Raw genomic sequence first — 26,803 nt, forward strand, 5'->3', positions numbered from 1 at the left:
TCTACTAAAAATACAAAAATTAGCCAGGAGTGGTGGTGCGTGCTTGTAATCCCAGCTACTTGGGAGGCTGAGGTACAAGAATTGCTTGAACCTGGGAGGGAGAGGTTGCAGTGAGACCAAGATCCTGCCATTGCATTTCAGCCTGGGCAACAGAGCAAGACTCTTTCAAAAACAAACAAACAAACAAACAAATAAATAAATAAATAAATAAAACAAATAATCAGAAGGTACAAAATTAACTGATAATAGTAAGTATACAGAAAAACACAGAATATTATAACACTGTAATTGTAGTGTATAAACTACTTGTATCTTAAGTAGAAAGATGAAAAGATGAACCAATCAAAAATAAAAATTACAGCAACTTTTCAAGACATAGACATTACAATAAGATATGAATAGAAGAGGGCCAGACGTGGTGACTCACGTCTATAATCCCAGCACTTTGGGAGGCTGAGGCAGGTGGATCATGGGGTCAGGAGTTTGAGACCAGCCTGGCCAACATGATGAAACCCGGTCTCTACTAAAGATACAAAAAATTAGTTAGGTGTGGTGGCAGCATGCCTGTAATCTTAGCTACTTGGCAGGCTGAGGCAGGAGAATTGCTTGAACCCGGGAGGCGGAGGTTGCAGTGAGCTGAGATTGTGCCATTACACTCCGGCCTGGGCAACAGAACAAGACGCTGTCTCAAAAAAAAAAAAAAAAAAAAGAGAGCTATGAAAAGAGGCTGGGTGCAGCAGCTCATGCCTGTAATTCTAGCACTTTGGGAGGCTGAGGCAGCTGAGCCCAGGAGTTTGAGACCAGTCTGGCCAATATGGCAAAATCTCGTCTCTACTAAAAATGCAAAAATTAGTTGGGCATGGTGGTGTGCACCTGTAATCCCAGCTTCATGGAAGGCTAAGGCACGAGAATTGTTTGAACCTGGTAGATGGAGGTTGCAGTTAGCTCAGATTGCGCCACTGCACTCTAGCCTGGGCAACAGAACAAGACTCTGTCTCAAAACAAAACAAAACAACAACAACAACAAAAAAGACAGAAAAAAGAAATGAATAAAAATAACAAAAAGTTAAAAAGTTGGGGGAAGAAGTTAAAAGTGTAGAGGGTTTTATTAGTTTTATTTTTGCTTGTTGGTTAGTTTATGCAATTAGTTTTTTTTTGTTTTTGTTTTTGTTTTTGAGATGGAGTTTTACTCTTGTTGCCCAGGCTGGAGTCCAATGGCGCGATCTTGGCTCATCGCAACCTCCGTCTCCCAGGTTCAAGCGATTCTCCTGCCTCAGCCTCCTGAGTAGCTGGGATTACAGGCATGTGCCACCACACCTGGCTAATTTTGTCTTTTTGGTAGAGATGGGGTTTCTCCATGTTGGTCAGGCTGGTCTGGAACTCCTGACCTCAGGTGATCCTTCTGCCTTAGCCTCCCAAGGTGCTGGTATTACTGGTGTGAGCCATTGTGCCTGGCCACAATTAGTGTTAAGTTGTCATTAGTTTAAAATAATGGGTTATAGGATATTACTTGCAAGCCTCATGGTAACCTTAAATGAAAAATACATACACACAATGCATACACAAAAAATAAAAAGAAAAAATTAAGATACACCACCAGAAAAAACCACCTTCACTAAAAGGAGGACAGCAAGGAAAGAAAGAAGGGAGAGAAGACCACAAAACAACTAGAAAACAAATAATAAAATGGCAGGAATAAATCTTTACTCATCAAAAATAACATTGAATGTAAGTGGACTAAACTCTCCAATCGAAAGACAGAGAGTGGCTGAATGGATATAAAAACAAGACTCAATGATTTGTGGTCTACAAGAAACATACTTCACCCAAAAAAACACACATAGACTGAAAATAAAGGGATAGAAAAAAGTATTCCATGCAAATGGAAACCAGAAAAGCAGGAGTAGCTATATTTATATCAGACAAAATAGATTTCTAGACAAAAACTATAAAGAGAGATGATGAAGGTCATTATATAATAATAAAGGGTCAATTAAGCAACAGCATATAACAATTACAAATATGTAAGCATCCAACACTGGAGCACCCAGATATAAAAAGCAAATATTATAAGAGCTAAAGAGTCAAATAGACCCCAATACAACAATAGTTGGAGACTTCAACACCTCACTTTCAGCATTGGAGAGATTATCCAGACAGAAAATCAACAAAGAAATATCAGACTTAATCTGCACTATAGAGCAAATGAATTTAATAGACATTCACCTAACATTTCATACAATGGCTACAGAATACATATTCTTCTCAGCAAATGGATTCTTCTCAAGGATAAACCATATGTTAGGCCACAAAACAAGTCTTAAAAAATCAAAAAAATTGAAATCATACCAATTATCTTTTCTGACCACAGTGGAATAAAACTAGAAATCAATAACAGGAGGAACTTTGGAAACTATACAAACACATGAAAGAAAATTAAACAATAGGCTCCTGAATGACCAGTGAGTCAATGAAGAAATAAAAAATTTCCTGAAACAAATGAAAATGGAAACACAACATAGCAAACCATATGGGGTACATTATTAAGAGAAAACTTTATAGCAATGAGCACCTACATAAAAAAGTAGCAAAGCTTCAAATAAACAACCTAATAATGCATCTTAAAGCAGGGGTCCCCAACCCCCTGGCCTTGGACCAGTACTGGTCTGTGGCCTGTTAGAAACCAGGCTGCAGAGCAGGAAGTGAGTGGTGGGTGGGCAAGTGGACACTACCAGCTGAGCTCTGCCTCCTGTCAGATCAGTGGTGGCATTAGATTCTCATAGGAGCACGAATCCCACTGTGAACTGTGCACGCAAGAGATCTAGGTTGCGTACTTTTTATGAGAATCTAATGCCTGATGTTCTGAAGTGGAATAGCTTCATCCTAAAACCATCCCCCATCACCCCCTGCTGTCTATGGAAAAATTGTCTTCCATGAAACTGGTCCCTGGTGCCAAAAAGGTTGGGAACCACTGTCTTAAAGAATTAGAAAAGCAAGAGCAAACCAGACTCAAAATTAGTAGAAGAAAATAAATAATAAAGATCAGAGCAGAAATAAATGAAATTGAAATGAAAAAAATACAAAAGATCAATGAAACAAAAAGTTGGTTTTTTGAAAAGATCAAGAAAATCGACAAACCGTTAGCCAGACTAACTAAGAAAAAGAGAGGAGACTGGAACCCAAGATGGCTGTGCTCTTGCTGAGACATGTTGGTCATCATTGCCTCCGAGCCCACTTTAGCCCTCAGCTCTGTACCAGAAATGCTGTTCCTTTGGGAACCACGGCCAAAGAAGAGATGGAGCGGTTCTGGAATACGAATATAGGTTCAAACCGTCCTATATCTCCCCACATCACTATCTACAGTTGGTCTCTTCCCATGGCGATGTCCATCTGCCACCATGGCACTGGTATTGCTTTGAGTGCAGGGGTCTCTCTTTCTGGCATGTCAGCCCTGTTACTCCCGGAGAACTTTGAGTCTTATTTGGAACTTGTAAAGTCCCTGTGTCTGGGGCCAGCACTGATCCACACAGCTAAGTTTGCACTCGTCTTCTCTCTCATATATCATACCTGGAATGGGATCCAACACTTGATGTGGCACCTAGGAAAAGGACTGAAGATTCCCCAGCTATACCAGTCTGGAGTGGTTGTCCTACCAGTCTGGAGTGGTTGTCCTGGTTCTTACTGTGTTGTCCTCTATGGGACTGGCAGCCATGTGAAGAACAGAGGTTCCCAGCATCATCTTCCTACACCTTATTACATTCATCCATCTTTCTATTTTTCATTCTTATCTCCAGCCTGGGAAAAGTTCTCCTTATTTGTTTAGATCCTTTTGTACTTTCAGATCCCCTTGGAGCAGTAGAGTACCTTGCAGACCATAATAGTGGAAAAGGGTCTAGTTTTCCCCCTTGTTTCTAAAGATCGGGTGGCTGCAAAAACTCCCCTTTTTTGCCCACAACTTGCCAACTCTAGAAACAGTTATTCTGTCTCCATATTGGGCTTTGATTTGTGCTGAGGGTCAGCTTTTGGCTCCTTCTTCCTGAGACAGTGGAAACAATGCCAGCTCTGTGGCTTCTGCCCTGGGGACTAGGGGTGAGGCTTTGGGTGCCACTGCCTGTGGGTTGCTGGCTTAAAGGACAATTCTGTTTATTGGTGAGAGCCCAGGCCATTAACACCTATGCAGTGTTATTGAAAGAAGAGAGTGGAGGTGGAGGGGAATTAGTCTGTTCCAGTTAGAGGGAGATAAAGAGGGCTAGTTAGTTCCTGGAGCAGCTGCTTTTGAGGAGAAAATATATAGCTTTTGACACAAGAAGAAGATCCAGAAAATTATTGAACATATTAGTGGTTATTTCTTTTTCTTGGATTTCCAGAAAAGCCTCTTAATTTTATGCTTTCTCATCGAAGTCATGTACCCTTTCTTTTCTGAAACTGAATTAAAATACTCATTTAAAAAAAAGAAAAAGAAAAAGAGAAGACCCAAATAAATAAAATCAGAGATGAAAAGGAGACATTAGAACTGGTTACTGCAGAAATTCAAAGGATCATTAGAGGCTCTTACGTGCAACTATATGCCAGTAAATTGGAAAACCTAGATGAAATGGATAAATTCCTAGATACATACAACCTACCAAGACTGAACTATGAAGAAATCTCAAACTTGACAAGACCGATAACAAGTAATGAGATTGAAGCCATAATAAAAACTTTCCCAGCAAAGAAAAACCTGGGACCCAATGGCTTTACTGATGAATTTTACCAAACATTTAAAGAAGGACTAATACCAATCTTACTCAAACTATTCTGAAAAATAGAGGAGGAAGAAATAAGTCCATACTCATCCTATGAGGCTGATGTTACCCTGATACCAACATCAGACAAAGATGCATCAAAAAAAGAAAACCATAGTCCGATATCCTTGATGAACACTGATATAAAAATCCTCAACAAAATACCAGTAAATTAAATTCAACAACACATTTAAAAGATCATTTATCATGACCAAGTGGGATTTATTCTAGAGATGCAAGGATGATTCAACATATGTTAATCAATCGATGTGATATAGCATATCAACAGAATTAAAGATAAAAACCATATGATTATTTCCACTGATGCTGAAAAAGCATTTGATAAAATCCAACATCCCTAAAAAGAAAAAAAACACACACACACACAAAAAAATGGGAATAGAAGGAACATACCTTAACACAGTAAAAGGCATATATGACAGACCCAGAGCTAGTATCATATTGAACAGGGAAAAATTGAAAGCCTTTCCTCTAAGATCTGGAATAAGACCAGGGTGGCTGGGCGCAGTGGCTGAAGCCTGTAATCCCAGCACTTTGGGAGGCCGAGACGGGCGGATCATGAGGTCAGGAGATCGAGACCATCCTGGCTAACATGGTGAAACCCTGTCTCTACTAAAAAATACAAAAAACTAGCCGGGTGCGGTGGCCGGCACCTGTAGTTCCAGCTACTCCGGAGGCTGAGGCAGGAGAATGGCGTAAACCTGGGAGGCGGAGCTTGCAGTGAGCTGAGATCCGGCCACTGCACTCCAGACTGGGCGACAGAGCAAGACTCCGTCTCAAAAAAAAAAAAAAAAGAAAAAAAAAAAAAGACCAGGGTACCCACTTTCACTACTGTTATTTAACATAGTACTGGAAGTCCTACCTAGAACAATCAGATAAGAGAAATAAAAGGCATCCAAATTGGAAAGGAAGAAGTCAAATTATCCTTGTTTGTTGAGATAATCTTATATTTGGAAAAACCTAAAGACTTCACCACAAAATTATTAGAACTAATAAATTTAGTAAAATTGTAGGATACAAAATCAACGCAAAAATCAGTAGGATTTCTATATGTGAACAGTGAACAATCTGAAAAAGAAATCAAGAATTAATCATAGCTAAAAATAAAATAAGATGCCTACATGTAAACTTAATGAAAGCAGAGAAAGATGTCTACAATGAAAACTACAGTGCATTGATGCAAGAAATTGAACATGACACAAAAAAATGGAATGACATTTCACATTCATGAATTGGAAGAATGAATATTGTTAAAACATTCATACTACCCAGAGCAGTCCTTAGATCTGATATAATCTCTAGCAAAATACCAATGACATTTTTCACAGAAATAGAAAAATTAATCCTAAGATTTACGTGGAACCACAAAAGACCCAGAATAGCCAAAGTCATCCTGAGCAAAACTGGAAGACTCACATTATCTGACTTCAAATTATACTACAGAGTTACAGTAATAAAAACAGCATGGTAGTGGCATAAAAACAGACACATGACCAATGGAACAGAATAAAGAACTCAGAAACAAATCCCCGCATCTACAGTGAACTCATTTTTGACAAAGGTGCCAAGACCATACGTTGGCGAAAGGATAGTCTTTTTAATAAATGATGCTGAGCAAACCGGTTATCCATATGCAGAAGAATGAAACTAGACCCCTATTTCTTACCATATAAAAAAATCAAATCAAAATGGATTAAAGACCTAAATCTAAGATTTCAAACGATGACACTAATAAAAGAAAACATCAGGGAAACTGCAGGACATTGGTGTGAGCAGAGATTTCTTGAGTAATATTCCAAAGCACAGGCAACCAAAGCCAAACTGGACAAATGGGATCACATCAAGTTAAAAAGCTTCTGCACAGCAAAGGAAACAATCAACAAAGTGAAGAGACAACCCACAGAATGGGAGAAAATATTTGCAAACTATCCATCTGACAAGGCATTAATAACCAGAATATATAAGGAGCTCAAACAACTCTACAGGAAAAAAATCTATTAATCTGATTTAAAAAGGGCAAAAGATCTGAATAGACATTTCTCAAAAGAAGACATACAAATGGCAAACAGGTATATGAGAAAGTGCTCAATATCACTGATCATCAGAGAATTGCAAATCAAAACTACGATGAGATATCATCTCACCCCAGTAAAAATTGCTTTTAAGCAATATACAGGCAATAATGAATGCTGGTGAGAATGTGGAAAAAAAGGAACTCTTGGTGGGAATGTAAATTAGTGCGGCTATTATGGAGAACAGTTTGGAGGTTCAACAAAAAACTAAAAATAGTGGTACCATATGATTCAAGAATCCCACTACTGGGTATTTATCCAAAGGAAATGAAATCAGCACGTTGAGGAAGTACTTGCACTCCATGTTTATTGCAGCACTGTTTACAATAGCCAAGATTTGGAAGCAACCTAAGTGTTCATCAATGGATGAATGGATAAAGAAAATGTGGTACATATACACAATGGAGTACTATTTTTATTTATTTATTTATTTATTTTTTGAGATGGAGTCTTCCTCTGTTACTGAGGCTGGAGTGCAGTGGCATGACCTAGGCTTACTGCAACCTCCTCCTCCCAGTTCAAGCGATTCTCCTGTCTCAGCTTTCCAAGTAGCTGGGACTCCAGGTGCATGCCACCAAGCCCAGCTAATTTTTGGATTTTTAGTAGAGATGGGGTTTCACCATGTTGCCAGGATGGTCTCCTTCTCTTGATCTGCCCACCTTGGCCTGCCAAAGTGCTGGGATTACAGGCATGAGCCACTGCGCGGCCTTCTTTTTTTTTTTTTTTTTTTTTGAGATGGAGTCTTGCTCTGTCGTGATCTCGGCTCACTGCAACCTCCACCTCCCGGGTTCAAGCAATTCTCTGCCTCAGGCTCCTGTGTAGCTGTGATTACAGGTGCCCACCACCACTCCCGGCTAATTTTTTGTATTTTTGGTAGAGACAGGGTTTCACCATCTTGGCCAGGCTGGTCTTGAACTCCTGACCTTGTGATCCACCTGTCTCAACCTCCCAAAGTGCTGAGATTACAGGCGTGAGCTGCCGTGCCCGGCCACAATAGAGTACTATTTAGCCATAAAAAAGAACGAGATCTAGTCATTTGCAACAACATGGATGGAACTGGAGGACATTACGTTAAGTGAAATAAGCCAGGAACAGACAGACAAATTTTGCAAGTTCTCACTTAGTTGTGGGAGCTGAAAATTAAAACAATTGAACTCATGGAGACAGAGAGTAGAAGATTGTTTAACAGAGGATGGGAAGGATAGTTGGGAGTGGGCAGAAGTGGAGATGGTTAGTGGGCACAAAAGTACGGTTACATAGAATGAATATAATATTTAGTATTTGATAGCACAATGGGGTGTCTATAGTCAGCAATAATTTATTGTACTTTTTTTGAGATGGAATTTCACTCTTGTTGCCCAGGCTGGAGTGCAATAGTGCGATCTCAGCTCACTGCAACCTCCTTCTCCCGAGTTCAGGCGATTCTCCTGCCTCAACTTCCTGAGTAGCTGGGATTACAGGTGTGTACCACCATACTCGGCTAATTTTGTATTTTTAATGGAGACGGGGTTTTGCCACCTTGGTCAGGCTGGTCTTGAACTCCTGACCACAGGTGATCCACCTGCCTCAGCCTCTCAAAGTGCTGGGATTACAGGCATGAGCCACCGTGCCCGGGCTGTACATTTTAAAAAACTAAAAACTGGGCCAGATGTGGTTGCTCACGTCTGTAATCCCAGCACTTTGGGAGGCTGAGGCGGGTGGATCACCTGAGGTCAGGAGTTTGTGTCCAGCCTGACTAACAGTGAAACCCTATCTCTACTAAAAATACACAAAAAGTAGCTGGGAGTGATGGCACATGCCTATAACCCCAGTTACTCGGGAGGCTGAGGCAGAAGAATTGCTTGAACCTGGGAGGCGGAAGTTGCAATGAGCTGAGATCGAGCCATTGCACTCCAGCCTGGGCAAAAAGAGTGAAACTCCGTTTCAAAAAAAAAGTACATAAAATAAAAATAAAATAAAATAACTAAAAATTGTAATTGAAATGTTTGTAATATACAGAAATGATACATGTTTAAGCTGATGGATACCCCCATTTACTTTAATGTGATTATTACTCATTGTATACCTGTATCAAAATATCTTATATACCCCATAAATATATATACCTATTATGTACTTATAACAATATAACAATGAACAACTTTTTTTTTTTTTTTTTTTAGACGAGTCTTGCTCAGTCACCCAGGCTGGAGCGCAATGGCACAATCTTGGCTCACTGCAACCTCCGCCTCCCGGGTTCAAGTGATTCTCTTGCCTCAGCCACCTGAGTAGCTGGGATTACAGGCACTCGCCGTCATGCCCAACCAAGTTTTGTATTTTTGTAGAGACGAGGTTTCACCATGTTGGCCAGGCTGGTCTCAAACTCCTGACCTCAGGTGATCTGCCTGCCTCGGCCTCCCAGACTGCTGGGATTACAGGCGTGAGTCACTGTATCTGGCCTCCTTTGACTCTAATTCCAGCTGTGGGGTTCTTGCCTGGACCATGTTCAGGTATAGCTTCTGCATTGTTTTTTTTTTTCCTTTTTTCCTCCCTCCCTCCCTCCCTCCTTACTTTCTTCTTTCTTTTCTTTTCTTTCTTTCTTTCTTTTTTTTTTTTTGAGACAGTCTTGCTCTATTGCCCAGGCTTGAGTGCAGTGCTGAGATCTTGGTTCACTGCAACTTCTGCCTCCGGGTTCAAGCGATTCTCCTGCCTCAGCCTCCTGAGTAGCTGGGATTATAGGCACCTGCCACCACACCCAGCTAATTTTTGTATTTTTAGTAGAGACAGGGTTTTGCCATGTTGGCCAGGGTGGTCTGGAACTCCCGACTTCAGGTAATTGGCCTGCCTTGGTCTCCCAAAGTGCTGGGGTTACAGGTGTGGGCCATCACGCCTGGCCATGTTTTCTTTATTTTCTAATCCATCGCTTGTTGCTGCTTACCATAATCTTTAACCTTAACTTACCATGGTTGGGTGGTTGTCCAGTGAGAATTGGATATGGAAGAACTCTGAAAGGTCAAACTCTCAGAAAGTCAGAAAGGTCAAGTCTTGCTCAAGGAGAGTTGTCTGAGTGTCGTTTAAGGCTGGATTGTGGTGCTGACATCTTTTGCTAGAATCACTGTGATAGGCCAGAATTTCATCACGACATCCTCCTATTCAGGGACATTTGGTGACTGTCTTATTGCCAGTACATAAAGTTCCAAGTTCTCTCCTCAACTGGGTTCTATCCTTCCTTCCCTGTTCAACCTCGTCACTACCTTTCTTGCCTCAACTGCACTGGGGCTTGAAGGCACTTCAAGGAATGGAATAATTCAACGGCCCCTTGTTGGGGAAGGGGTTGTACATTCAACTGAAAGTGTTTTAAAGCAGGATTCAATGTGCATTTTAATCTGTAAATATTTTAAAACTTCACTAATAGTGAAAGGAATGCAAATCAAAAAAGAAAATATGCCATGGTGGACACAGAGATGTGTGTCATGGATCCCACTTCCAGGGGCAGCTTGTCTAGTTGTTAGCTCACAGCCTGCAACTGTCAGCTTCTTTAAGGCTTGCCTCAGCTTCCTGGGGTAGCCCACAACCAACGACTGATTGAAGCCGTGTTACAAGGCCTGGTTATTTTGTCGTAATGCACAGCAATTCTGTTCCATCATACATACTCCACAGCACATCCTGTGGTTGAGACTTCACCAGCCCTGCATTGGCGTTCCACTTTTCCATCTGGCCTATCCTGCTTCCTTCTCTGTTCCTTCTATGGGTGTTGATTTTGAATAAATATATTACATGCAGATCCCAAATCACTGTGCTCCTGGAGAACTCAACTTGTATAAGATATTTTTTCTGAGAAATTTCAAACTAACACATTACAAAATTGGCAAATCAGGCTGGGCACAGTGGCTCGCACCTGTAATCCCAACACTTTGGGAGGCCAGGGCAGGACGATCACTGATGCCAGGAGTTCAAGATCAGCCTGGGCAACAGAGTGAGATCCCTGTCTCTACAAAAAATAAAAAAAAATTTGCCAGGTATGGTGGCACCTAACTGTAGTCCAAGCTACTTGGAAAGCTGAGGTGGGAGGATCACCTGAGCCTGGGAGTTCGAGGCTACAGTGAACCGTTTTTGCACCACTGCACTCCAGCCTGGGTGACAGAATGAGACCCTCTCTCAAAAAGAAAAACAAAAATTAAAATGCATCAAAAAACATGTAGCAGTGTGAGTGGGGCTTCTGGGTTAAAAATATGTATGATGGAACCATTAACAGGTAGATGAACAGATGTGACAAAACAAGTATAATATTATGTTAATAGAATCTAGGTGATGGGTATGTGGATAGATGTTCATTGTAATTCATTCTTTTTTTTTTTTTTTTTCCCCAAGATGGAGTCTTGCTCTGTCACCCAGGCTGGAGTGCAGTGGCGCTATCTTGGCTCACTGCAACCTCCACCTCCAGGATTCAAGCGATTCTCGTGTCTCAGCCTCCCAAGTAGCTGGGATTACAGGCACAAGCCACCATGACTAGCTAATTTTTTTTTTTTTTTGTATTTTTAGTAGAGACAGAGTGTCACCATGTTGGCCAGGCTGGTCTCGAACTCCTGACCTCGTGATCCACCCTCCTTGGCCTCCCAAAGTGCTGGGATTACAGGCGTGAGCCACTGCACACAGCCCCATTGTAATTCATTCTAAAGTTCTTTTGACTTTGTTGTATGTTTGAAAATACATACAGTGGAGTGCAGTGGCGCAATCATGGCTCACTGCAAATCTAATCTAGAAGAAGATACACTGGAATATTGACAATTATAATCTTTGGGTAGAGGGCTCATGAGTGATTAGTTTTTTTTGGTTTAAACTTTTAAACATTTTCTTATTTTTCTGAATCTTATGTCACTCAGTCAATATTATTATTTTTACAATTTGAAAAGTAACTCTCTAAAATTATTCATAATGGTTTTATTAATAACAAAGTAAAAACTACAAATCACCCTTATAAAAGCACCAAGTGCAGAGCTAGCAGGGGCTGTATATTTCTTTTAATCTTGGTACCTCAGTTAACACAGGAGAAGACTGAGGACAGGTGAGATAGAGAAACTGCCCAGCAAGGATCAGACACAGCGTAACCAGCAGAGACCGAGATGAGGAGGACCGGAACCCAAACAACTGGCTTCTACTCTAGGACTTTTCCTCCTGCCTCTGCTATAGTGAATATCTACTGTAGAGGCATAGCTAAGCTGATTTTGGCATAGTGATATTAGTGTACAACTATGCAGTCACTTAAAAGGATAAATATGAAGACAATGAATAAACATAGAACAGTGTAAAATAATGACAGATTTTTAAAAAGTAGAATATCACGGTAATAATGCTGACTACAACCGTATTTTAAAAATATTTCTGTAGGCCGCACATGGTGGTTCATGCCTGTAATCCCAGCACTTTGGGAGGCTGAGGCGGGTGGATTACCTGAGGTCAGGAGTTCGAGACTAGCCTGGCCAACATGGTGAAACACTGTCTCCATGAAAAATACAAAAACTAGCCAGGCATAGTGGCATGAACCTGTAATCCCACCTATTCGGGAGGCTGAGGCAGGAGAGTTGCTTGAACCCAAGAGGCAGAGGTTGCAGTGAGCCGAGATTGCGCCACTGCACTCAAGCTGGGCCACAGAACAAGACTCCATCTCAAAAAATAAATAAATACATAAAATAAAATAAATTTCTGTAGATACACTTATCTCAGTATTTATACCATTATGCTCCCCTTTTAAGTCTATTGATTATATATATATTTTCAACATTTTGTTATAACAATGTCCAAACATACAGCAAAGTTGAAAGAATTTTACAATGAATTATAATGAACATCCATCCACATACCCATGACATAGATTCTATTAACGTAATATTATGCTTGTTTGGTCATGTCTGTTCATCTCCTTATTAATTGTTTCATCATGTATATTTTTAACCCACAAGCACCACTCACACCACTCTGTTATATTTTTTGATGCATTTCAAGTTGCAGATATCAATACACTTTCCCCAAACACTTCAGCATGTATACTACTAAGTGAAGTTTAATATTTGTAGATTTTTCTTTTGATATAAAATTTATGCAAAATGAAATACACAATCTTATGTGTACATTTATCAAGTTTTGACAAATACATATATATTTCTAACCAAACTCCCATCAAGACATGAGACATTATCATCAACTCAAAAAGTTCCTTCATGTCCCATCTCAGTCAATCTCCACCCCCACTGTCCTTGTGCATTCAGGCTGCTATAACAAAATATCACAAACTAGAGGTTTATAAACAACAGAAATTTGTCTCTTATGGTTCTGGAGGCTGGGAAGTCCAAGATCAAGGCTCTGGCAGATTCAGTGAGTGGTGAGGGCCTTTTCCTAGTTCATAGATGGCACTTCTTGTTACATCCTCACATGGTGGAAGGGGCAAGGCAGCTCTCTTGGGTTTCTCTTTTTTTTGAGGCAGGGTCTCACTTTTTCACCCAGGCTGGAGTGCAGTGGCAAGATCTCAGCTCACTGCAGCCTTGACCTCCCAGGTTCAAGCTATCCTCCTGCCGTAGTCCCCCAAGTAGCTGGGACTACAGGAGCACACCACCACACCTGGCTAATTTTTGTAGTTTTTTGTAGAGATGGGGTTTCGTCATATTGCCCAGGCTGGTCTCGAACTCCTGAGCTCAAGTAATCCATGTCTCCCAAAGTTGTAGGATTATGGGCGTGAGCCACAGTGCCAGGCTAGGTTTCTTTTCTAAAAGCCCAAATCCTACTGATGAGGGCTCCTCCTTCCTGTCCTAATCACCTTCCAAAGACCCCATCCCTTAATACTATTGTATTGGTGATTAGGTCTCAAGATATGAATTTTGAGGGAACATACACATTCAGGTGATAGCACTCACCCAAAAGAAGAAACAATTGTTTTCGTTTTTCTACCACACAGTAGATTTGACTGTCCTACAACTTCATATAAATGGAATCTTACAACATGTTCTCTTTTGAGTAAGACTTATTTCACTCGACATAATGTTTTTGGGATGTATCAATGTTGCTGTTATATCAATAATTTACTTTTTTTTGTTGATGTGTATTTTGTTACTTTTTCTTCACTGCATAAGTGCAGCACAGTTTATTAATTCCCTTATTGATGAATACAGTTTAGGGGAAAGATAGGCTTTTTTTTTTTTTTTTAAATAAACAAGGTCTCTTCCAAGGTTATTTATAATTCACAGAAGAAAAAATAAAAGAAAGAAATGAGGTCACTCTGTCATCCAGGCGGGAGTGCAGTAGCGTAATCGTAGCTTACTATGACCTTGAACTCCTGGGCTCAAGCAATCCTCCTGCCTCAGCCGCTTGAGTAGCTAGGACTACAGGTGCACACCACTACATCCAGCTAATGAAACATTGTTTTCTTTTTTGTAGAGACAGAGTCTTGCTATGTTTCCAGGCTGGTCTTAAACTCCTGGCCTCCAGGGATCCTCCTGCCTCAGGTTCCCAAGTAGCTGGGGTTACAGGCAGGAACCGCCACATTTGGCTAGATAGTATTTTTTTTCCTTTGTTAAATATCTAGGAGTAGAATTGTGACATCACAGAGCAGGTGTCTGTTTAGCTTTATAAGAACATATCAGACCTTTTCCCAAAATAGTTGTATCATTTCACAAGCCTACCAACAATGTCTGAAGAGTTCTGGTTTTCTAGATCTGCATCACAGCTGGTGCTATCAATCTTTTTAATTATAAGCCATTCTGATAGACGGGTAGTGGTATCTCATTCACTTTGCATTTCCCTGATGACGAATAGAAATGACCAATAAGCACATGAAAACGTGCTCACCTTTTTATGTCATCTCTTGACAAATGTCTGAGTATTTCATCTAACTTTTGTTTAGGTGGTTTGTCTTTTTATTACTAACTTGTAGGAAAACATTATATTCTGCCTATACCGTTTCTTTATCACAAACGTTTTGCAAATTTCTTTCCAGCAAAGAAGATAAAACTTTTTTCTACCTCCAGTTTCAATACTAGATACGTTATAAATTATTTTAATAAACTGTAAACATAGCTGAGAATCACAAGATCTCAGTTCTGATATATTGCTTAATTATTAATCCTAAGCAACTTTCTCCCACTATATCATAATTTCCTTCATGTCAGAGTCAATATCTTAGCTATTGTTTTTTCTTTCCTCATGGTAACTGGTAAGGTATTTTAAAGTCAGTAAATACTGAGTGAATATTATTTCTGTGTTGGAATCTAGCAGCATTTTTGTTACTTGAAGAACAGGAATGGAGTCTTGAACTTAGTCACAGCTTCAGTGTAGACTATGACATTGGCTCTGGCATGATGACATCCTGTGGTTTGTTTGCTGTTGAGTTGTCTTCATTTAGGAAAGAGAGACAGGTGTCATATGTCCAGAGATAATTATTTCAGAGGCAACTTTCCCTTCTCTGAACTGTTAAAACCACTCCTCTCTTGGGGCACCCTGAAACATTGCTGGAGTGGAATCTGTGTTTACGCTGCTTTCTTCCTATGCTGTCAGCACTTCGAGGGCAAGGATGTATCCCATTTGCACCTCAATTGCTCCGCAAACTGACCATCAGGGTCCCTTGCACATAGCGGGAGCAATAAACACTTGTTGAACAAATACATAAAGTGGAAAAAAAAATACACAGACAAAAAACACCTCAAACCACAAAGCATAATATACCAAGCTGGCAACAACAACAACAAAAAAGTTTAGGTCACATAATTTTTTTTTTTTTTTTTAGACGGAGTTTCATTCTTGTTGCCCAGGCTGGAGTGCAGTGGGGCGATCTCGGCTCACTGCAACCTCCACCTCCTAGGTCAAGCGATTCTCCTGCCTCAGCCTCCTGAGTAGCTGGGATTACAGGCACCCGCCACCATGCCCGGCTAATTTTTGGTATTTTTAGTAGAGATGGGGTTTCACCATGCTGGCCAGCCTGGTCTTGAACTCCTGACCTCAGGTGATCTGCCTGCCTCGGCCTCCGAAAGTGCCTGAATTACACATATTACCTGTAATAGGCGTGAACCCCTGCACCTGGCTTTGTTGTCCATTTTTAAGGACAATGAATGATGGCATAAGTAGCTCGAGCCGAAAATACTTGTATGCTCATTCTTCTAGTGAAGCTGACATAGTTTGTGTCACCCAGGTTCAGTCATGGAGTAGGATGTAGGACCTAAGTCATCCATCAGTCCATTTAACAGACATTCATTATTATTGAGTAGGATGTAGGACCTATGTCATCCATCAGTCCATTTAACAGACATGCATGACATATCAAGTGTCTGTGTGGCCCTGTGATAGGCACTGCCTGTAGAGAAGGGAGAAAAGAAATTTTTGAAACCACTAGAGGACGACATAATACAACACAATCCACCCTGAATTTAGGCAGGCCAAATGCCAAAATTCAGAGATGGGAAGGGTGGGCAATGAAACCTGAATGACTTAGGGGATGGAAGCAGGTTTTTAGCCTTTACCAAAAAATCAGTATACATTTGGCTTATTTCCTGCCTCTAGCAGACCTCCTGAATACCCCTTCCTTTTCAGAAATGCTGGCTTTACTTCTTTGCATGAATCTGGATTTTGAGAGCACCGAGGCTAGTCTATTTTCAACATAATCTATTGGTTTGCTCTGTGTTAAACATCCTGAGCAGTTCATAACTAATTCTTTTAACTCTATTATTTTTTGAATGTGCTTTTCTTACTTATGCACCCCTCACACTTCTGTTTTTATCACAAGATTTGAGTGGAAACTTCTGAGAATTTCTGTAGTTATCTTTTTTTTTTTTTTTTGAGACGGAATCTCGCTCTGTCACCCAGGCTGGAGTGCAGTGGCCGGATCTCAGCTCACTGCAAGCTCCGTCTTCCGGGTTTATGCCATTCTCCTGCCTCAGCCTCCTGAGTAGCTGGGACTACAGGTGCCCGCCACCTCGCCCGGCTAGTTTTTTGTATTTTTTAGTAGAGACAGGGGACCGTGTTAGCCAGGATGGTCTCGATCTTCTGACCTTGTGATCCACCCGTCTCAGCCTCCCAAAGTGCTGAGATTATAGGCTTGAGCCACCGCGCCCGGCCTGTAGTTATCTTTTGATGTGTCTTTCTATTAAAAGGGAACCAAAACATTTATCTTAATTTTTACAAGTCACGAAAATTGATCTAGCTAAGTCCTCAGTGACTACAAGTTAAAATGGCTGAGTTTTGTATCTCCGGTGCTTAGCACAATGAAAGCCTGGCATGTAGTAGGCACTCAGTGAAAGCCTGGTGGACCTCTCTTACTAAAAGAATAGGGAAAATGTCAGACAACAGCTTGCCTGTTCACAGGCCATATTAAAATGTTTCTGTCCAGAGCCTTTTGTTGAGGGAAATGGATACTTCTACAGCCTCTTGCATTTGTGTACTGTATCTCTGGAGAGCCCAGATCTACTTCCATTACCAATTCCTGCCTCTTGTCTTTTATTGATCATCAGTGCAAATTCTTGAGAGAGAAAACCTGATTGAGTTAGCAAGTAACTATAGGCTTCCTCACAGGCCTCCAGCACAGTGGTTTTCAAATGTGAGCATGGAATCACCTGGAAAGCTTATTATCCTTATCCATAGGTGGCCACATCCACAACCACATCACATATTCCCCGGCCTACAGCCGAGGACCATCCACCTACAGGCCAGAGCAGTGGTTTTTAAAGTGTGGTCTCAAGATCAGAGACACTAGCATCACCTGGAAATGTATAGCACTATGGGTGATCGGTCTCTGCTGGAGATCTGCTGAATTAGAACTTCTGAGGGTAGTGCATAGCAATCTGTGTGTTTTTCCTTTTTCTTTTCTTTTCTTTTCTTTTTTTTTTTTTTGAGACAGGGAATCACTCCGTCACCCAGGCTGGAGTGCTGCCATGGTGCAATCTCGCCCCACTGCAACCTCTGCCTTCCAGGTTCAAGTGATTCTCCTGCATCAGCCTCCCGAGTAGCTGGGATTATAGGTGCACACCACCACGTCTGGCTAATTTTCGTATTTTTAGTAAAGATGGGATTTCACCATCTTGGCCCAGGCTGATCTCGAACCCCTGACCTCAAGTGATCTGCCTGCCTTGGCCTACCAGAGTGCTGGAATTAAGGCGTGAGCCACCACTCCGGGCTGCAATCTATGTTTTAAGAAGCCTTGCAGGTGATTCCATGCTCACATTAGAGAACCACTGGGCTGCAGGCCTGTGAGGAAGCCTATAGTTACTTGCTAACTCAATCAGGTTTTCTCTCTCAAGAATTTGTACTGGTGATGAATAAAGGACAGGAGGCAGTAGATCTGGGCTGCCCAGAGATGCAGTACACAAATGCAAGAGATTGTAAAAGCCATGGTCTAGTGGAAGTTACATTAGTTGTGAGGCAGAGAAAAGATACTCAAAGTTGATATCAAAGAGGATGGTAGCAGTGGAGCTGGAGGAGCAGAGAAAGAAAGTTGCTGAGTCACCATGATGGTGTGGGTCAATGAACACAGCTGCAGAAGAGTCACCATGGTGACCTGGGTTTATTTGTTGCTATGGCAGCATTGCACCTTTCGGTTCTGGGAACTGCATCCGGAACTGTGAGAGAATAGATTTCCATCGTTTCTCTTCAGCCTGTGATATTTTGTTGTGGCAGCCTGAGCTAAGGCATACTTTAGGTGATATAATCTCATAGAAATCTAGTCAGGTTGTTTTTGCTTTTTTGAGATGAAGTTTTGCTCTTATTGCCCAGGCTGGAGTGCAATGGCACGATCTCGATTCACTGCAACCTCTGCCTCCCAGGTTTAAGTGATTCTCCTGCTTCAGTCTCCTGAGTAGCTGGGATTACAGGCATGCACCACCATGCCCGGCTGATATTTGTATTTTTAGTAGAGACGGGGTTTCACCATATTGGCCAGGCTGGTCTCAAACTCCTGACCTCATGATCCACCTGCCTCGGCCTCTGAAAGTTCTAGGATTACAGGTGTGAGCCACTGTGCCGGCCAAGTCAGTTTTTATCTTCATATAACTGGCCATAGTTTTACTAGAAGCATCAGAAGAAGAATATCACAACTGTCACAATTTGGGGAAATTTTCCTAGGCTTCTTTGAGTAGATTATTGGAGAGACCTATGCTGGACTGCTTGGTTCCCTAATGAGAAATTAATTCTGTAGCATCTGTTATGCTGTTTTTTTTTTTTTTTTTTTTTTTTTTTGGTGGTTGTTATTTGTTTTAAATCTCGCTGAAAATTTTCTTGAAGCAAGTATAGGCTCAAGTTGATTATTATTATTTTTCTTTAGAAACCAAAAACTTGTATACTTTTTTTTTTTGTTTTATATGGAGTTTCACTCTTGTCGCCCAGGCTGGAGTGCAGTGTGGCATGATCTTGGCTCACTGAAACCTCCATCTCTCGGGTCAGGCAACCTCTCTCTCCTGGGTTCAAGTAATTCTGCCTTGGGCCTCCCTGGGATTACAGGAATGCGCCACTATGCCTGACTAATTTTGTATTTTTAGTAGAGACGGGGTTTTACCACGTTGGCCAGGCTGGTCTTGAACTCCTGACCTCAAGTGATTTGCTCACCTCAGCCTCCCAAAGTGCTGGGATTACAGGGGTGAGCCACTGCGCTTGGCCTTGTATGCTCTCTTAAGCAGCTCCTTCATCAGCTTTAGAAAGCTTCTCCTTTGTCCTGGTGGGAGGCAAACCACATCTATGTTTAAGATGCTTGAGTTACAGAGACACTGGTGTGCCTCATCCTTAGGGTTGAAACTGTCTTTGCAAAATTATGACAGACAGTAAAAGAGATCTAACTGGCTCTATCTTGGTTATACCCTTTAAGCTGTCCTTTCTCCCTCCTGGGCACAGGCTGAACTAACTTTGGGAGGAACTTACAGTTTAAAACGAAGACAAGAATAGCCTTTTCCCAAAACAAACCTCTTTCTTGTGTGAGGACTAGCCTGCCTTTGTAGTACTAATAAATTAGCCACAAGATGAGAAATTATGGTTTAGGAGTCATGCAGCTGGAGGCTACAAGATTCTGATCCTCCCTAAACTGCTTCTAAGATCAGCGCTTGATTTTGCAGACCCTGCACTTGATGGATCAGCTGGCCCCACCGAGATCGATAAACTGGCTCATCTGATCTTGTGGCCCCCACCCAGGAACTGACTCAGCGCAAGATGACAGTGTCAATTCCCTATGATTTCATCTCCTACCTAACCAACCAGAACTCCTGGCTCACTGGCTAACCCCAACTCACCAGGTTGTCCTTAAAAACTCTGATACCCCAATGCTCAGGGCGACTGATTTGAGTAATAAAAAAACTCTGGTGTCTGGCACAGCTGGCTCTGTGTGCATTACTTTTTCTCTGCTGCAATTCCCCTGTCTTGATAAATTTGCTCTGTCTAGGCGGCGGGCAAGGTGAACCCATTAGGCAGTTCCAGGGTCTCCCAGTACACAGCTTCATCACAACATGAATGAATGCGGCTTGAGTAGGGGCTTGTATGTTGAATTCGAACCCACAAAGTTGAAATTCTTCCCTTTTCAATAGGCTCTGCAATTTGCCTGATAGCAGATTACAAGGACCACTAAGAGCACTGCTTCCAACCCAACCTTATAAGCTACTTAACAGACTAAATCTGTTATGAACATGATAAATTTAAAATAAACATATGAGAATCTGTATGACAAATGCATAATATTCCTTTGGAAGTTTTTTATTTTGTGATTTGGGGTGGGGGGGCGTTCACTTATACCAACGATGCTGGAAATGTGAGAACGTGCTGAAACTATAGAAATGATGTAGTTGGAGGACTAAGTAGCCAGGTGTAACTCTTCCTTCTGTGAGACAGACAACCCAGAGAGGTTTCCACAAGTGCATATTAACTTCTCTAAATACTTCCGTTCTTTCCAGAGAATGACAGAAGGATCAAGTCTAGAAAGTTGGTATAGAACTGACGGAATATACGAGTTCAGATCAGATTAGTACAGAGGACATTTTAGAAAACCAAACCAAACAACCAGAGTCAATCAGGTATATAACTGAGCAAGGCTGCTAGGATGTGTACTTACACAAGGAGCAAAGATGCAATTACTATTGAAAATCTGGTCATGGAAAGAATGCTGGTTTTTTGTTGTTGTTGCTGTTGTTTGGGGTTTGTTACTGTTTTGTATTGTGAGTAGGGGCCTTTTCCCCCCCCCACTCAACTCACTCACTTTTCTTGTCAGACTAGACTCAAGTATTTAAAAAAGGCAGCATTGGCTGGGTGCAATGACTCACGTCTGTAATCCCAGCACTTTGGGAAGCTGAGGCAGGCAGATCACTTGAGGTCAGGAGTTTGAGACCAGCCTGGCCAACATGCAACATGGTGAAACCCTGTCTTTACTAAAAATACAAAAATTAGCTATGAGTGGGGTCACGTGCCTGTAATCTCGGCTATTTGGGAGACTGAGGCAGGAGAATTGCTTGAACCCGGGAGGCGGAGGTTGCAGTGAGCTGAGATCATGCCACTGCACTCCAGCCTGGGTGACAAGAGTGAAACTTCTTTTTTTTTTTTTTTTTTTTAAAGCCTGTCTTGCTTTTTGGGTGGACTAATGGCATTTAGCCAAAATGAAAAAAAAAAAAAAATCATTAAGTTGAAAAACCCTGCGGGACAGTTTATGCTGAGAGGGTAAATTGGACAGCTTTACAGATGCCTCATGTTAGGAAATTTTCCTGGATTTGAGTTTTGAATGTAGGAGCAGAGTTATCTGAATACATGGAGTTGATAGAGATATTCCTTGATGAGGAGCAGAAATTCCCCGGGGGACCTTGTAAATCTGAAGCAGATAAAGGGAAATGAAGAAACCAAGTTTTACAGCTTTGATGAGTGGCAAAATTCGTCAAGAAGAGCTAGATATTAAGTAATTAGCTTTTAGAAAGCAAAGTGTATTGGACTTGGCTGTGATATGAAGGAATTCATTTAATAAATCAAAAGGAAAACAAAAACAAAACAAAGAAGGGAAGCATGAATCTCCTAATCAGCAGAAAAGGGAGTACAGCCGGAGACAATTGTATTCCTGATTGATACTGATCTAAACTGGTGCTGGAACATTAAGTTCTTTGTTTTGTCTTGTTTTTATTTGTTATTATTTTTTAAATCAAGGGAGATAATGCTGGTAGAGCCCCACATACCCAGAGCCCTGAGATAAAGGGTACACTCAATGAGGCAGGGCCTCCGGGATGTGAAGGCGGACTTGTTTCGCGTTTGACTTACTTTGCTGTCCGACAACGACAAATACAATGAAGGCTTAGATAGGAATAAGACGGAAGGACAGAGAAGGATGACAAACTACATCACACAAAGGCTTATGCGCCAGAAGAACTATGAAACCTAGGTGTTCTGAATCTCTGGGTTTAGATTTCCGATTTTTTAAAAATCAAACATTCTACCAGTTACGTTACTAGACACTCGGAAGAGCACAGGAGAATCAAGTAAGGGCAGCCGTTTGCTGAGTCTCATCTTATACCACAGCGCCACCTATTGGACGCTGATAAAAATACATCCGGAAGTACCTAAAACCTGCTGAAGTCCTGTCTACGCAATTTTATAAGTAACTGTAAATTCTAGAATCATAGGATTTCAGAGTGATGGGGCTTTAGAAGTCACTGGAGTCAAGTTTGTGCCCAACATTTGAATCACTTTTATAACATATTTGATTAATGTTTAATTCTGCTCAAACATCTTCAGTGAATGAAAACACACCCTCACTAAGCCCCTCATTCTATTAATATGAATACTTTCACACACTTTTACTTTTCACTCAGTGCTTCGCCACTCCCTTCTGCAGCACCTGGACAGAACCGAGTCCTAGGTCTTTTCACGGTTCTTGGGAGTGAATTGGCTTCACTTTCATTGGATATTCCTCTTTGCAGACCCATTAAGGGTAGGCTCTGCTAAATTAGTTACTATGCACTTTCTGTTTTTCAAATTATTGCTCACATCTCCTGTCTTCTATTTCTTCTCTCTCATTCTCTCTTTTTTTTTTTTTTGAGTTTTACTTTTTGTCAATAATTAATCTATTATCATTTTGATAGGCTTTGGAGGACAGAAGAAATAAACCCCACCATGTTTAATTAGGGGCCTAGTCAAGTTTTTCTGATTCTGTTCTCTTTTTTTCTGAGACGGAGTTTCCACTCTTGTTGCCCAGGCTGGAGTGCAATGGCGTAATCTCGGCTCACCGCAACCTCTGCCTCCTGGGTTCAAGTGATTCTCCTGCCTTAGCCTCCTGAGTAGCTGGGATTAAAGGCATGCACAATCATTCCCGGCTAATTAAAATTTTTTTTTTTTTTATTTTTAGTAGAGACGGGGTGTCTCCATGTTGGTTAGGCTGATCTCGAACTCCCAACCTCAGGTGATCCGCCCACCTCAGCCTCTCAAAGTTCTGGGATTACAGGCGTGAGCCACCGCGCCTAGACCTGATTCTGTTCTTATGCATGAAAGAAATGTAAGCATAGGGCTTTACATTTATTTCAGTTAAAATTTTTATTAAGCTTGGCTTATCGTTAAAGCCTTTGGATCTTCACTCTGCCATATTAAATGTATTGGCTACCTTTCCCAGCAGTCAGAGAAGTGCATTAGCAAGCCAACTGTATGCTTAGCTATTTACTCAATGAACAGGACAAGACTGCAAACAGAATTCCTTGACACTAGAAACTCTGGGCTGACATTGATTCATAATTAGCACCTATCTTTGTGATCATCTGGGCCACATTCTTCTGTCTTGTTCACAAGGTAAAAGTCTCTGTAATATGCTTAGTTCAAATGATGAAGCTGTGTATTGACAGCTTCTTCTGATTAGTCAGTCTGGCAGAGTTTGGATAAAAACCAAAGTCCTGTTAATTCATTAAATCATGACTTTCCCTATCTGAATCTTATGCACAATTAAATGCTCCCCTTTCTTCTTTCTGTGTTCAAGGTGCTATTGGACAACCTGCCTGAGAATTGCACTATTGATTCCTGCTCCAGTTTCTAGAATTCTTTTGTGATAATGAACAGCAGCTCATTTTATCACCAATCTCTTCTAGGTGTAGGCTAGGATGTAGTTTGTTGGGACCAGGAGGTTTGCACCAATGTAGAGAACCCAGATGCTTTCTTATGATCTTTCCACCAGTTTGGATTTGTAGATCTCTCATATGGATGCTTGTTGTATTATTTTCTGGCCAGTAATCTTTCTCCTTGGCAGAAATTAAAGAGAGAAAATAGGAGATAAAGTGGTATCTGCCTCTATTATCCATCTTTCACTACTCTTGTATAATTCCAGAAAGGGCTCTTTTTTTTTTTTTTTTTTTTTTTTTAAATTTCTTTTTGAGATGGAGTCTTGCTCTATTGCCCAGGCTGGAGTGCAGTGGCATGATCTTGGCTCACTGCAACCTCCGCCTCTTGAGTTCAAGCGATTCTCCTGCCTCAGCCTCCTAAGTAGCATGAACTCCAATGCTGGGATAATTTTTGTATTTTTAGTAGAGACGAGGTTTCACCATATTGGCCAGGCTAGTCTCAAACTCCTGACCTCAGGTGATCCATATGCCTCAGCCTCCCAAAGTGCTGGGATTATAGGTGTGAGCCACCATGCCCAGAAAGTGCTTTAAGTCACTCTTTACATTTAAAAGTTTATTTGCCTTTCCTTTGGGTGGTATAGAATCTGAAGTTAGGCTAGGCAAGCTTGCTGGATTTCTTCAATTTGACCTTTTAGATTCATTTTACACCTTTCTCCATAATTTTCTGTTCTGGGAGGCTGTGGATCACAGCAAAGGCACCCATGACTTCTGGCTTTCTGCAGGAGATGGGAGGGAGAGAGAGAGGAGCATGGGGCCAGGGCATATATTTCCTTGGTTCCTTCCTGTGCGGTTGACACAAGTTGCTGTGTCTCTCAACAGAATGTCACTGCTCTTATCTAGGTGGCCTGCTCTATGCCATTCTCTTTTTGGGTTCTGGCAAGTTCTCTTTTACCCTATTCCTATACAGTTCCACTGCCACTATCTCTTATGGCTCTGCTATCCCCACTCACCCCTTTGTAGTTAGTCCCTCTGTAAATAAAACCTCCTCCAATTTTCCTAATTCGTGTGTGCCATCTGTTTTTGTTCCTTGAGGTGGAGAGAACTGGACTGATACAGAAAGTTTAAAACAAGGGTGAGAGGAAGTTCTTCTATTGTGTCAAGTTTTTTTGGACAGTGTGATAAACTATTATTGGATGGTCCAGTAACTGACCCTTTGTAAAATTTTTGGTGCATCAGAGTCAAAGAGAGAAACTATTTTATGAATTTTTTAGATTAGAAAACCAAGTGGTATTTTTTCTCATATTAATATCTATATAACTGAATGCTATATTCCAGAAATGATTACTGATATTTTGGTTTCCAAACTGTTGGACAAAAAACAGGTATATGAAACACAGGAATAATTTCTAGAATATATAAGGAACTCCTACAAATCAATATGGAACAGACAAAAAATAAAGCAGAAAAATGGGCAAAGGGTATAAATAGACAAGTCACAGATGGAAAATGTATATGAAAAGATGCACAACCTCACTAGTAATCTGGAAAATGCAAACTAAAACAAGATAGCACTTCATATGCATTATAAGGGCAAAAGTAAAAAAAGTCATTGAATAGTCTTTGGGGAGTGGGTACAAGTGTAAATTGATACATCCACTTTGTTTATTTATATATATTTTGTGTTTTTATATGTTTATTATTTTAAAAATTGAGTTGGGATCTTGCTATGTAGCCCAGGCGAGCCTCAAACTCCTGGCCTCAAGTGATCATCCCAGCTTGTCCTCCCAAAGCACTGGGATTACAGGTGTGAACCACTGTGCCTAGATGGTGCAACCACTTTGGAAAATAATTTGGCAATATTTTGTAAAGCTGAAAGTAAGCATGCCACAGGATCCAATAATTCTAACTCTAGATATTCATTGGTCTAGAACTTTTTGCACATATGCACTAGGAAACATGGAAAAGGATGTACGTTGTGGCACTGCTTGCAAAATATGAAAATTGGAAATAAGTTAATGTCCATCAAAAAGGGAATGTATAAATAATCAAGGTATGTTTATATGATGAAGTGATACAAATTGGTTGAAATGAATGAACTCAATCAACATATATTAGGAGGCAATGAGTTTTTTTTTTTTTTTTTTTTAAAAAGCAAGTTGCAGAAAGATGTATACTAGATGCCACTATTTTTTTCAACTTGGGTAGAAATTAACACACAAAGAGGAGCATCTTTTGTTTGTGGATAGGTATATATGCAGCAAAACATGGGCTGAAAGACTAAGCCTAGGCCGGGCATGGTGGCTCACGCCTGTAATTCCAGCACTTTGGGAGGCCAAGGCGGGTGGATCATGAGGTCAGGGGATCGAGACCATCCTGGCTAACACGGTGAAACCCCGTCTCTACTAAAAATGCAAAAAATCAACTGGGCTTGGTAGCAGGCGCCTGTAGTCCCAGCTACTCGGGAGGCTGAGGCAGGAGAATGGTGTGAACCCAGGAGGTGGAGCTTGCAGTGAGCTGAGATCGTGCCGCCCCACAGCCTGGGCGACACAGCGAAACTCTGTCTCAAAAAAAAAAAAAAAAAAAAAAAATAAGTCTAATTCATGGTAACAGTTCCTCACAGGGCATGGGTCTCCAGCCCCTGGGCCATGGATTGGTATGGTGGAATAAGCTAATTTAGGAACCGGGCTGGACAACAGGTTGTGAGTGTCTGGCAAGCAGGCAAAGCTTCATCTGTATGTACTTATAGCTGCTCCCCATTGCACACATTACCTCCGGAGCTCTGCCTCCTGTCAGATCAGTGGTGGCATTAGATTCTCATAGGAGCGCGAGCCCTATTGTGAACCATGCATGTGAGACATCTAGATTGTGTGTTCCTTATGAGAATGCCTGATGATATGTCACTGTCTTCCATCACACCCAG

General features: G+C 41.2%; 1 pseudogene; it reads left to right on the forward strand.

Annotated features, from left to right (window-relative positions):
- The first annotated feature begins 2,959 nt into the window (after positions 1–2,959).
- LOC103222646 (succinate dehydrogenase cytochrome b560 subunit, mitochondrial pseudogene) lies at positions 2,960–3,805 on the forward strand (annotated as a pseudogene).
- Positions 3,806–26,803: the final 22,998 nt, after the last annotated feature.

Source organism: Chlorocebus sabaeus, chromosome 4 (genome assembly GCF_047675955.1).
Source record: "Chlorocebus sabaeus isolate Y175 chromosome 4, mChlSab1.0.hap1, whole genome shotgun sequence".
NCBI lineage: Eukaryota > Metazoa > Chordata > Mammalia > Primates > Cercopithecidae > Chlorocebus > Chlorocebus sabaeus.